Here is a 12,733-nt window from a genome sequence, read left to right as displayed (position 1 = left end):
ATCAGAACAAAGGGACTTATGCCTATTTTAAAATATAAGTAGATCTGGCTTCAATTCTTTTGAAAACTTTTGCTCAACATGGGCCATTCTCCAATTTAAAGAATAAAATGCAATTTTTGGTTACTTTTAGATTCAAACCATTGTGCTGGCACTGTAACAGTCTTTTTTTAAAAAAATTCCAGGGCAGTCCTTTGATTAAAGAAAAAAAGATGACTGCCAGACTAGACAATCTCTCAAGCTCTCTGCCAGCCTTATGGTTCTACGGTTTGTCACTGGTCTGGAAAAGTCTCTGCTCTCATTCCTATGCATGTAGTTGCACCATCTTCATTTTACACAAAGGAACGGTGCTGTAGAGAAGCTGGAGTAGCTTGCCAAGAATCAAAAAAGGGATCAGTGATCAAGCCTGTGCAGAAATCAGACTTCTTGTTTTCTACTGTACAACCAAAAAGCACAGCCTCTGGCAGAACTGCTCAGCTGCCCGAGCTGCCCCACAGAGCTACATTCTCTACAGACCTTGGTGCTTGATACTTCCAGACAAATATAAAATCCAGAAACAATTGTTTTAATGAGTTGCTTTAACATTCCTTCACCCTCCTTTCTCCTCATCTCTTCCTTATTTCTACCTTTCCACATACCCACACATCACCCGCACACCTTCCCAGGCCCCCATTGCTGCTTGTCTCTCTAGGTGAGCGTTCCCGTCGCTTCCTTCCCAACGGCTCTTGGGGTCACAGAAGGTGCGAACACATGTGCAGAGATGGGGAGAAGAACTGGAGACAGGTTTGACTTGTGGGAAGGTGTGGGAAGGGAGAACAGACTGAGGAAGGGGAGCCAGGCTGTGCTGGCCTTGCCATAAACCAGAGCATAAACTGAAGTTTGGGAAAACCCTCATGGCAGAATTTAACACAGAATTACCAGGAAATGCCAAGAACGTTTCAGACTCCCTCCTCCCTGCCAGCAGCAGGTATAACATGCCAGTGCATAAGACACGCTCACAGACACAAGACTGCAGAGTTCCCGTCCTTATTTAAATCAAACTGGCAATGAACCCTCAGTATTTGGCTTCCAAAGAAAATGAGGATTATGCAGTCATGTTATTTGTCTGTTCCTTGTCACAGTAATGTTTGAACTGGATGGCCAGTTTCAAGGAAAACTGTTCCAAAGCTATTAAGTTCCCACATGTTTCATGAAAGTTAGTGTCTGGACAGAACATGAAAGCTTTTGCCATAAAAAGTTCCTACGCCTCATAACAAAGATCTGGAAGAGGACGTGTGGTTGCCCATCCTGCTCTGAGTTATAGACTCAAATTGTATCTACATTTTGCTTGGTGAATGATTTTTGAGTCTGAATCTGTTCTTGAAAACCTCTAGCAAGGGGATGCCTCAGCACCCCCTGGCAACTCCAGAGCTGCCACCTAAGCCCTTGCCTTCCTCCACACCCTGCTGCTGCATCGCCCTGCTACAGAAAACAATTTTAGAGAAATGTAAATTAATAAGTTTAAAAGGAAACAGAAAAAGGAAAATACTCCTTGAGTAACAATGCCAGAGATCAGCTCCATATCCTGAGAGAACTGCTTAAAAACACAACAGCTGTCTGCAGAGGCAGGCCCTTTCAAAATTTAAAAGACTATTTGTAGAAATCAGTCCCAATAGTCCCATAAGCACAGATCAAAACACGGCAGTGCTGGATGTTGCCAATTTGTGGCTGATGGTGCTTTGTGTCACTAACCCTCATTTAGGAACACGAGATGGAAAACACAGTCCTAATACCTACTTATCTCCAGTAGCCTCTGCTCCTTGTGTCATTTCATTTTTGGTATAAATCTACTCTATATGCCACATCCTTTTGTGAGAGGCAGGGACCTGGGGCTAAATGTATATAAATACCAGCGAGACGCATCCCTTAGCCTTGAATCCATGAGGAAGTATTACTCCATTTTGAAGTGCAGTGAGATAGAGCACACAGCCAAATGCCACCTCCATTAGCAGCCCTGCAAACAGCCTAATGGTGCACAGAGCACAAAGGCACTCGAGCCTGCAGTGCAGCAAGCCCTGCGCACTTGCAGTGCAGAAGAGGGAAGCCCTGCAGCAGCTCAGCGTGCTGCGACCCTGCCCCAGGCCCCCAGCCCCCGTCCAGCCCCGGGGCCTCTTTGGGAGCCATGCAGAGGGCACTCCCAAGCAAGTGCCAGGAGATGATGTCCTGGGCAGCCAGGGCTAAGCTGTGTCGGGACCTTGCTCTTGGTTTGTGGTTCAAAGCCTGTCCTGCTCGCCCTCCACTCAGGCAGGGGCATTCAGTGAGTGAGGACATCCTGATGCAAAATGAGCTTTCTGGGGATAAAGCAGACGTTCACTGGCATGTTGCTCCCACAATGTGTGCTTGGTTTGCCAGGGGAAAAAGTGATAGTTTTCCATGTCCTCCAGCTCATGGCTGTGGCTCCAGCTGCAGTATTTCCGCCAGGTTTGCTGGCAGTGCCTAAAAGCTAGGGATTGTATTTCAATATTTATTAAAAAGAAAGAATATAGGGAGGTGTAAAAAAATCTTGGTTTAATGGGAAGGGAGAAGGCAAATGAGGAATCTGCAGTCTTTGCTTCCCTCTACATTTCAGTGCAAACTGGTTGCTTGCTGGTTGATCTTCCCCTCTCTCTGCCATCCTGCCAGACCAGCTCATGTTGCCCTTCCAACCATACTGCAGCACAAAGGAGGTTTACAAATCCATCAGCACTCACAGAAAGCATTCAGCAGTGCTGCTGGCACCCTCTGCCTGGACTGCGCTGCCCCTCATCAATAGCTGGTGCACTCTGCAAGCTCCACGGACCATAGCTGCCCTAAACAATTAGCAAGTACTGAGGGGATTTAGTTCTGGCTTTCCCGTTTCAGAGTTGTCTTTTTCTCTACTTTCAACATTGCATTTACTCTGTGCTGAATGCTCTGTCCCTGGACCTTCCACCTTTCCAGGAAAGTTACTTTAGGGTTTTGCCAAACTTCCCAGGGCAGGGCAGAGGCTGGGCAGGGAGGAGATGAGGCATTGCACCTTCTTCCCAGCACCCGTGGCTCTGCACTGTGCCAGCTCACAATAAATCTTCCTGCTGCTTGCCAATGAGCCAACGGCCTCTTCACAGGCAAACGTCACAACAAAGATGTAAGAAAGACTTTGTTAAACAATTTGGGAAATTTGATGCCATTTAGAAGTCAATCCCAAAGATTTGGGCAGGGTCAGAGCTGGCAGAAGGGTGTGGGAAAGTGGGTGGGAGACACACACGTACCTGTGAACATAGACCGAGTCACACGGGGGCCTGGCCCCATACGCAGATGCTGCTGTGGGATGGGGATGCGTGTACAATCTCCATTCTGCCTTGACGATTTTACGCCTGCAAGAAGAGCTGAAAACCTTCCCTTTCCCTTGCCCACAGGAGAGAAGTGACAGGTATGAAACAAACCCTAGCTGATTTTGGGAAAGTAAAGGCACTAAAATCAGCTGTACGTACTCTCCTTTGGCTTCAGACTTCAGTTAAAATCACCTCTTTCTATCAATAGGTTTAGTACTCATTTAAGTGGCAGCAATGGTGATTGGGCTGGTAGCTCAGACTGTGGCTCAGCCTCGCTGCACAAAGGCTTAATTAACTTTTGCTGGGTGTTTAAGTTCTCAGGCTTTGAATTCTTGCAGGTGACTAAAGGAAATAAGGCTGATTTAGGGACTTTTTAAAAATTATTGCTTGGAAGAGACACAGACAGATTGCAAACAAAGGGCTGGTTCCTGCTCCTGCTGAAGGCATGAAGTTGAGGCACCAGAGTTCATTCCTGACCACTTTGGGTTTTCAGGGACAAAGAACAAAGTAAGAGCCAGCTGTAAGCCCAAAAGCGAGCACTGACTTGCTGTCAGACCCTCGTGATTACCTCTGAGGGGAGAAATGCAGCTTGTAAAAAAAATTATAAAGGGATACCTGCACCTTCTCCTTCATGAAAATGAGCAAATTCCAGAGTGTTTCTTCTTCTGCCTGCTATGCGATTTGCTTCAGCTTCATTTCACGTGCTGTCTCACACAATAGCCTCCAGGGATTCTCAGGGAAAAAAAATATAGCTGCCTTACCTTCTATGCCCAACTGCTGCCTTCCTGCAAGAAAATTATTTGCTGCTTTTCTAACAAACCAGCTTCAGTTGTCACTGTAGTTAAGGTTATGTCAACACTTCTATTATAAACTCCTCTTGTCAGGAATTTACAAGTTGGCTGTAAAAATTCCCTTTGCACTTAATTCTGGCATAGATGAAAAAGCCCCAGGAGCACATTAAAAAAAAAATAATATCAACATTTACATATTAGATTTTAACACTTTCCAAGAAATGAAAATTTCAATGTTAATGCAGACACTGTATCACCAGACAAAGGCCTAAACCAATGGCTCCATTGCGTGCGTGAATCCTCTACTGAAATAAGTCACCTTGGAGCGCCCTGCACTCCAGCGCTGCAAATACGGAAACGTCACTCTAAGTGCTACCACAAGACTAAGAACAAAAGTCCCCTGAAAAAAACTCATCTACTTATACTGCAATAATTAAAACGCAAGCCGTCCTGTTTATTGAGGGATACATCCTGTCTCTCGTACCAAGAAGCTGAGTTTAATGTATGAAGGTTTCACAGGAGTTGAGGAAAGATTATTTTTATCTGTCTAAAATATTTATCTCACCTTCATCCTCCTCTGAGCTCCTCATAATCACCAGCACATTTAGCTTTTCTGGTGCATTACTGCCGTTTATTTTCATTTCAGAAACAGAACGGTGGTAGGAGAGAGGTGAAACGATTTGCCCAAGGTCGCAGAGGACAAGCCTCTGCTCTGGGAAGGGCACTTGTGCCCACGCCTGGGACCCATCCCAGCCGATTCTCCATCCTCTCGTGGCTTGCTAAGGAGTAACAGCGATTTATCGTCCTTCATACGGCTTTAAGCGTACAGTTTCTTCTGTGTTCCCTGGGCTACTACCTGGCAGGATTTAACAGTTACTAGCTTCATCCTTGCCTTCCACTTCCACCCTTGCTTTTTACAGGTTTAAGACGGAGCCTGAAAAGGTCTGGGTTTGGCTCTGGGGAAGTCTAGAGAGCCCGTGTATGGGCTCCCCAAATCCTCTGTGCATCGGAAATGTTGCTGCTTACAGGCTGAAACAGAGACAGGACAGGATTTGTTGTGTATACAGTGATGTGTGGTTTTGCATTTTGTCCAGTCCCATATTGAAACTGAGGAGCACATGGCGCACAGCTAAACCCTGTATGTCTTGAGGGAAAAAAGGGGGAAGGCCAGGAGAAGGAAAAAGAAGATACAGAACAGGCGTAAGTGTTGTCGAGACAGTCTTTAGTTCATTTTTGAATGCTACAGGAAATCAACAACTGAAAGAAATTATAAATAATCCAGTCAGAACTAGTGCAGCTTCAATAAGACCACATTTTTAAAAGTATGATTCCAGCTCTCTAAACTCTTCCACATATTTAATGCATGCAAATATCTACACCCATGTGTATGCCTTTGCAAAGGCTCATGTTTGCAGCATTGCAAGCCACATTTTAAACAAAGACTCAGATGTCTACCTTTTGCCTTCCTTTAACTGTACTAGTACATGCAGAAGGAATGCTGCTTACTCTAGTGACAGCCAAGGAGGACAAGTACTAACCCTGTGACAATCCAGGTCCAGTTTTGAGCAAATGATAGTGTAAGTCCGCAAACAAAAGCGCTGAATTCTGTATAACAGAATCAGTCCCAAGAAGCGCAAAAGGAATTTACAAAGCAAGATTTTCTGTAATATGGTCCATTGGCTTTTGATAATAAAAACCACATTGTAAATGGCCAAGAAATTAATCTTTAAAAGGCAGCTGTAGCCCATGTGTATTAACTAGTTTTTCAAAGACATTTCCTCTGGATTTTTGTTACCTTCTTTAATACACGTTTCCAGCCAGCAGAGATGTTATGCTCTGTGGGCGAAATATAATATGCATTTTTAAAACATTTATAAATATGTATACACCCTATAGATTCACACAGCACTGTAGGAGTTGTGTCCTGGTCTGCCTTGAAATGAAGGCAGTCTTTAAAAAATAATTATAAATATACTAAGGTGTATATTCAACACAATGCATGTGGATTTAGCCACATAAATTTCATTAGCGCTAATGAGAGGTGTGCAGCTAAAGCCCTGCGTATCAAGACATCATGCATAAAGAAAAGCCTGTCTAATGATGTATTTACTTATTAAACCGGAACAGCTCTGAAGGGCATGCATGTTTAACTATTTTTATTTATTCCTTTTCAAAAGAAATGGAATGCACACAGGCACACATGCACGCGCACATGCACACATGCATCTACATTATGTAGAACATAGAATTTCTAAATGTTGATATATTAATATATTGAAAAAAACAATTAAAATGATCCTTCAGCTATTATTATTTTTTGCAACAGGCAAGATTAAAATGCCCCTTGAGTTGCAAACTAGAAACATGCAAATAATTTGACTATGTGGAATGGCACTTTTGTACTAGAATAAACAGGTGCGATAACAAAGGCACTGGTGGTATATTTTAGTAGAGTGGAGATTGCGACATGCAGTGCTCAAAGCTGGGAAATTCTCAGTTCACCTGCCTCGTTTCCTCAGCTCTCATTTTTGTCATTATAAAACTTCCTTTTCTCAACAGTGGGGCATGTAAGAGAGCACACAGTCTGTGTTAAGGGAGAGCCTTGGTTTTAGTGCATGTATGTGGGTCAGAAACTAGGCATTTTTCACCAGTCTTGTTGATTTCTGGACATGGGCGAATGCATTTTATGCAACTGTGGTTTTTCTCTTCTCCAGATTACAAGTGGGTTCCTTTGCTGAATATCTACAACATGCGTTTGCTGCCAAGTTCAGGGTCCGAAGATGTTGCTCCAATGTATCATTTGAACACTTCGATGCCATCTACTACATCATTGTGTTAGGGGCCAAGTTAGGGCCAGCAGGGTAAAGGCAATTTATAACCCACATAGTGACATCAATCTAACCTAGCAACCTCCCTAGCAACACTGCCAAAGCATCACAATGTGGCCCCTATAGCTTAGATGATATGAAGATAGTAGCATTGTTAGGGTGGGAGGTTGCCACTTTGGCCTAGCAACAAATAACAGCCTGACCTTGGGATCTATTGAAAGCTGAGAAGCCAAGCAGAACAGAGGGAGAACCACCAAATGAAAACCCACGGGTTCCTGCCTGTTTCTTTTATGTAACCTAAACAAATTCTTCAGAGAAAAATATGGCAATGCTTCCAGACATGCTGCATGCGTATATATTTAACATTGCCTTTCCACATGGTTGGGTAAGAGCTGTACAGCTTTTACATTGTGGTTTGGAAATGATAAAATCTGGGTGCAGAAAAAGGATGGCTATAGAAATCACTACGGCCAGTTCCGAGCGGTGACAAACAGGTTGCCAGTTGCTGTTAAAGTACACTGCTATTGCTATGTCAGGGCTCGCACCCCCAGGTATTCGCCCACGGTGGTCCGGGAGCTGCACACACCCCGGGCTTGGGGTTCACTCAAGGAATCCAGCTGTAGCCAGCTCATATGCAGCATTTTTTCACCGAAAATAATGAAATGGACATAAATCACATTCCCCCCTCCCTTCTCTTTCTTCTTGTTACCCATTCAAATGAGCCCCCTATACATGCCATTGTGCCAGTTCTCCACATTTTCAGCTGCTGAAGCAAGGTAACATTTCTCCCTCCCGTACACACATCGAGTGTAGGGCATCCTCTAAAGACATGCTGGAGCTACAAGGAGTTGGACGTGACCTGGTTGACGTTTCCATTTTTAATGGTGATCCTATACTCCTGGTGTCTGTAACTGAATACCACTTAACAGCATCTTGACAGTTACAGGGATTCAAAGACAAGTGAGAGAAACAAATGGGAAGTATGGAAAAAGTAAGTGATGCATTTGTTCCTGCACAGGTGGCCCCGAATCAGTGTGTGGCACTGGAAGTTGCCTGATGCCGCGATTCCAGCCATCATTCGGTTTTAAGAAAATACATAACAATATTAGCCCAGAAGTTCCTATGTGAACCATAACCCTGGTAATTTCAAAGCTATCCTGTACAGTGACCACTTCTAAGATCAACCAGTGGGGATAATTCACCTCCCCCTCCCTGTTTGCTGGCTTTAAGCTACCAGCTGGCCAGTGCAGAGAAGCTCAAATTGCAGCTGCCTTCACCCTCTTTAGCATTCAAGATAAACAGATGACTTTGGTTTGCAGCAACAAAATATTAATATATATATTCAAAAGTGTAATTTCTTTTGTTAAATGAAACATGTTTGCATATATATGTGGTTCAGCACGTCAGTGTGTGTATACACACACATTTATATATAATTACATATATTTAAAAGGGGATTTTTTAGGTTTTTAATGCCTTCCATTTTGTGCCTTGTTTCCCTCTTGTATAACACTTGGTATCACTTTCAGTTTATAACTTCTCTTGAGAGAGTAGCCACAAGCCACAAATAGTCAATTGTCTACTTGCAGCAGACTTTAACAAAGGGACTGATAGAGCTGAACTGGAAATGGTGTGTCTATACTGCAGTCGCTGCTACAGTAACCACAACTGTAATTTTGGTAACACAAAGTCAGGGGCAATTTGTTTTATAAAACCTTAGCGCCAGTTTCATCACAGAATATAGCATCTGTCCATTAGCTCCATTTCTATTTTCAGCCAAGACCATGAGAAATTCAAAGACATTGTATGAAGTGCATGAAAGTTTGCTCCTTTGCATGTTTCTTAAATTACAAGCTTTAAGTGCACTGAAAAACAGTGAGGCTTGGGAGAAGCTTGTCATGTTAGTGCCACTTCATCCATTCCATGGTTTTTCAAACTGAAACTGGCCAGCTGGATTTTTTTAATACCTTGAATTTCCCACAACAGTCCTTGTTGGAGATGTGTGTACCCGAATGGTAAAGCAGAAGGGCACAGCCGTAACCCAAGCACTACGCCTACCTCCCTACGATGCAGATCTGCTGGGATTCCCATAGACACACAAAAAATAATGACATTTTAGCTTCCCAAAGGGCTTCCCAGCCACTCTGCTGTGTCTCCTTCCACTGCCGTCCCTGCAGCAGAGTCTCCTCACAGGTTAGCTTCCAGGCTGTGAAAGCATGGGAGGAGAATGGGAACGTGGATGAATTCTTACAAACTTTCTCCACGTATTTCCTGCTAAGCTTCTTGGTAAACAGTGATAATCTTTCTCTAGCCCTAATGCTGGCCACAGCTTTCCCCTCGGGGAACTGCTCCACATCAGTAAGTGAAGCCTCTATCCCTCTTTTCAGTCTCATTTTCTTCCCCCTTTGAACCATGCTTCCTGAAGAAGGGAGCAGGGTATGGAAATTACTCCTCCACACAGGGCTGCCAGAGCAGGAATGGTCAATACTGGCTGTCCATCTTTCTCCCTTGGCACCACATTTTGCCAATCTGCAGAACACAATGTGTGAAATACACTTACAAAAAGTATCCCAGAAGAAGCTCATTTCCTCTTCCTTCCTCATCACTCAGCACCTCTAAAACTCCAGCCTGAGCTCTCACTGGTCCTGGCCACAGTGGTCAAAAGCTCCAGCTCCAGTTCCAGCTCTGACTGTCCTCTGCCCTCCCACTGGAAATCCAGCCCAGAGCAAGAGCCCAGTGTAATGAGTAACCCAGTGGAGATTCAACGGGACTCAAGGCCAGGAAAGCAACTTGATTTCTCTACTTACAAAATTCCACGTAGTTCATCATGTTCCCAGTTCTGAAACTGAGTAACTGAGGCAGATACCAGTCACAGCTACTTAGAGGAGACAAAAGACTATTTCACAAATATTTCAAGAACCAGGCAAAACTTTTAGATGATAGAGGTTGGGACTGCATTGCATAGATTTCTGTATGTGTGTAAATCTAACATTCTTAATAGCCATGTTTTTTTAAAAATTAAATCAGTGTTTAAAAATAAAACCACCTTATTAAATACTTAAAATTGCTGTCCTTTCCCCTAGAAATCATGCGTGACTAGCATTGAAGCTGGGTGCAACCAAAAGAAATGACGGATTCTGATCAGTAGACCCAATCTGAGCATCAGTGAGCTGGTGGGGCTGGGTGGGATCATCGCAAACTTGCGATGTTCGGATCTGGATTTTGTTCCACCAGTTGAAAGAATGATGGCAGATGCAGATCTGGGATCCAGTTTAGGTAAACTTCACCTGTATTCAATGTAAATGTAGGTGCCTCTTTGGTGTACATCAGGGGAAACCTCATACACAAGCACTTGGGGAAACACAGGCTCACCGAGCACGTTCGTTCTTGCACAGGAGGGAAAACGAAGTGGCCCTGCATTTGTGAGAGGAATGTAGCTATATATAAGAATCTCCAGTGCCTGCGGTTAATGCCAAGGTCAGCTCCAGCTGACACCCGCGCCTGAGGCTGTGGGGGAAGGGATCGCTGTACTCTGCAGCGAAGCCACAAGATGTCAGGAGACTGCTGCTCTGCTGCTGCTGCTGCGGCTGCTGCTGCTGCTGCGGCTGCTGCACTGGTGCGCTGGTGGGGCACCCGGCACTGTGGCCAGGAAGCAGCTTGGAAGCTCCAGCCACCATTTTTCAGGCCAGCTTGCTTCTCCCCTGTGCTACCCTGCCTCCTTCCCGTGCCACTCCGTTTCTCAATGGAAAGGTGCAAGCAAGAAAATGAAGAATTCTCTCCCTTTCGATGGCTTTTCACAAGTCCCTGTTTTACAGCTTGCAAACTCCCTTGCCATATAACTACATGCAGCTTCCTCTGTTATATCTCACTTTATACAGTTAATTGTGTTTGTATTCTCCACAGGGTTCCTGGCAGTTACAGCATACTACGAGGTCACTGATTCACCTCCATGTTTTCAAAAACCCGCCTTACAGTCCCCCCATGTAAAACTGAAAACCAGTCGTATGTGAGAAAACAGCAGTTTGCAAGAATGCTCACGATGAAAGGGTAAACAAGACCTTACGCAGAACGGTGCCCAGGCTTGCATCCAAACACAGTGTTGTATCTGTAATATAAACGGTTGTTTGCAAGATGCATTTCATTCTCGCTGCATGCACTCTGCTAGTGAATGCTCTAATCACCAGACGCTAACCAGGTGCTATGCACAAATCCTGCAGGAACCTGCGGGTGGAATAAATCCTCTTTCCACACTTAAAGTACACCCCTGTGCTAGTTTTTGCATGTCAAGCAGCCAGAGCACAGCTGTGCATGTTTCTAAAGCAGTAATGGCCATTACACGTCGTTCACTTCCAGCAGGTGGTATTTGGGGCGTGCACAATCGCTGGGAAATTGCACCTAATTGCAATTCTTTAAAATATTCTTTCAGATCCAGTCTGGTCCGTAGCCAATATCTATCTGATGGATTGATGGCACACTATTCAAGTGACTCCCATTTTGTTGCTGCCGTCAGATCAAACCCAAAATGGTGTCCTGCGGCATCCCTTTCCCTCTCACACCGACACACTGCCACTTGCTTGCCTATACTTGCAGAATGAAACTCTTTTGTGGAGAAGCAATTTTTTCCAAGTGCGAAGCTGGCGTAAGCAGAGGATATGTGTGGCCAAGATGGGCACAGTGCGCAAACTAAACTAGGAGTTTCAGGGCCCAGCTCTTTATTGTTATTTTCATACCCTTGCTTTGGCTGTAAGCTATTGCTCATCTGAACTGGTAACTCTGATCCCTCTCTGTGCGCAGGTATAAATAGAAATACAAGGCGCTTCCCTGCAGGGAAGGGTCAGTCCTTTATTTTGCCCCACTGAAAACTGCATCTCCCTACATGGAAAGTGCTGCAAAAGCTCAATTCCATCTTAAGATACTTTCTAGTATATGTTACGTCTGATTTCCCAAATGGTTACATCACTTCACACCAGTGTATATCCAGTGACTTTGGTGAGACCTGCTAACCTACATCACATGACAGCACTGCTGGGGCCACCAAAGCAGGAATCAGGGCCACTGAGTGCCTGGAAATGGCGCTGTGAAGCCAGCGTGGCTGTGCATTGCCATCTTCTCCAAAGCCCCGTGCTCTGCTCAGGAGCCTGTGCAGCAAGAGATTTACTGCTTCTTCAGCACTGCATCACCTCTGCCATACAACTACTTCTTCTTGGGTTACTTTTTCAAGGTGTTGTGAAAAGAGCATTTAGACAACACTGCAATTGTCTGCTACTGTTATTAAAACATGAAAAATAGTTTGGAGTCTCCTGGCTGCTATGATCAGCTCTAGTCCAGTAGGTAACCCATCCTCTTCACAGTCTTATCTTGCTCCTGTATCCAAGTTCGTGAGCTTCTGGATACTAAATGGATGCCATGAAGACTCTCTTTTGACGTTAAGTGGCATCTGCACACCCAGATCTTGGGTGTCATGCTAAAATCTAAGAAAATCAGAAGACACTAGAGAAAAATGAAGAGTATCAACATTGTTAGGGTGATAGTTCATTTGCCAGGGCAACATCAAGAAATGCAACACACACCAGCACATCTTGCTCCCATTCCAAGAAGAGCCATTGCCATGGATGTCAAGGTGGTATGCCGAAAGGGATGTTAGATACCTCAAATGCAAAGCACAGGTACTGGCATACAGGATATTTTTACACATTGAACATTCAAGTGACGGGAAATTTTCGTTCCACAGATTCTGAGTCGCTATGTGAAATGACACGAAAACCACCAAGTTCATGTTCACATAAAA

Source organism: Falco biarmicus, chromosome 1 (genome assembly GCF_023638135.1).
Source record: "Falco biarmicus isolate bFalBia1 chromosome 1, bFalBia1.pri, whole genome shotgun sequence".
NCBI classification, from domain to species: domain Eukaryota; kingdom Metazoa; phylum Chordata; class Aves; order Falconiformes; family Falconidae; genus Falco; species Falco biarmicus.
Note: the sequence above shows the minus strand (reverse complement) of the source record.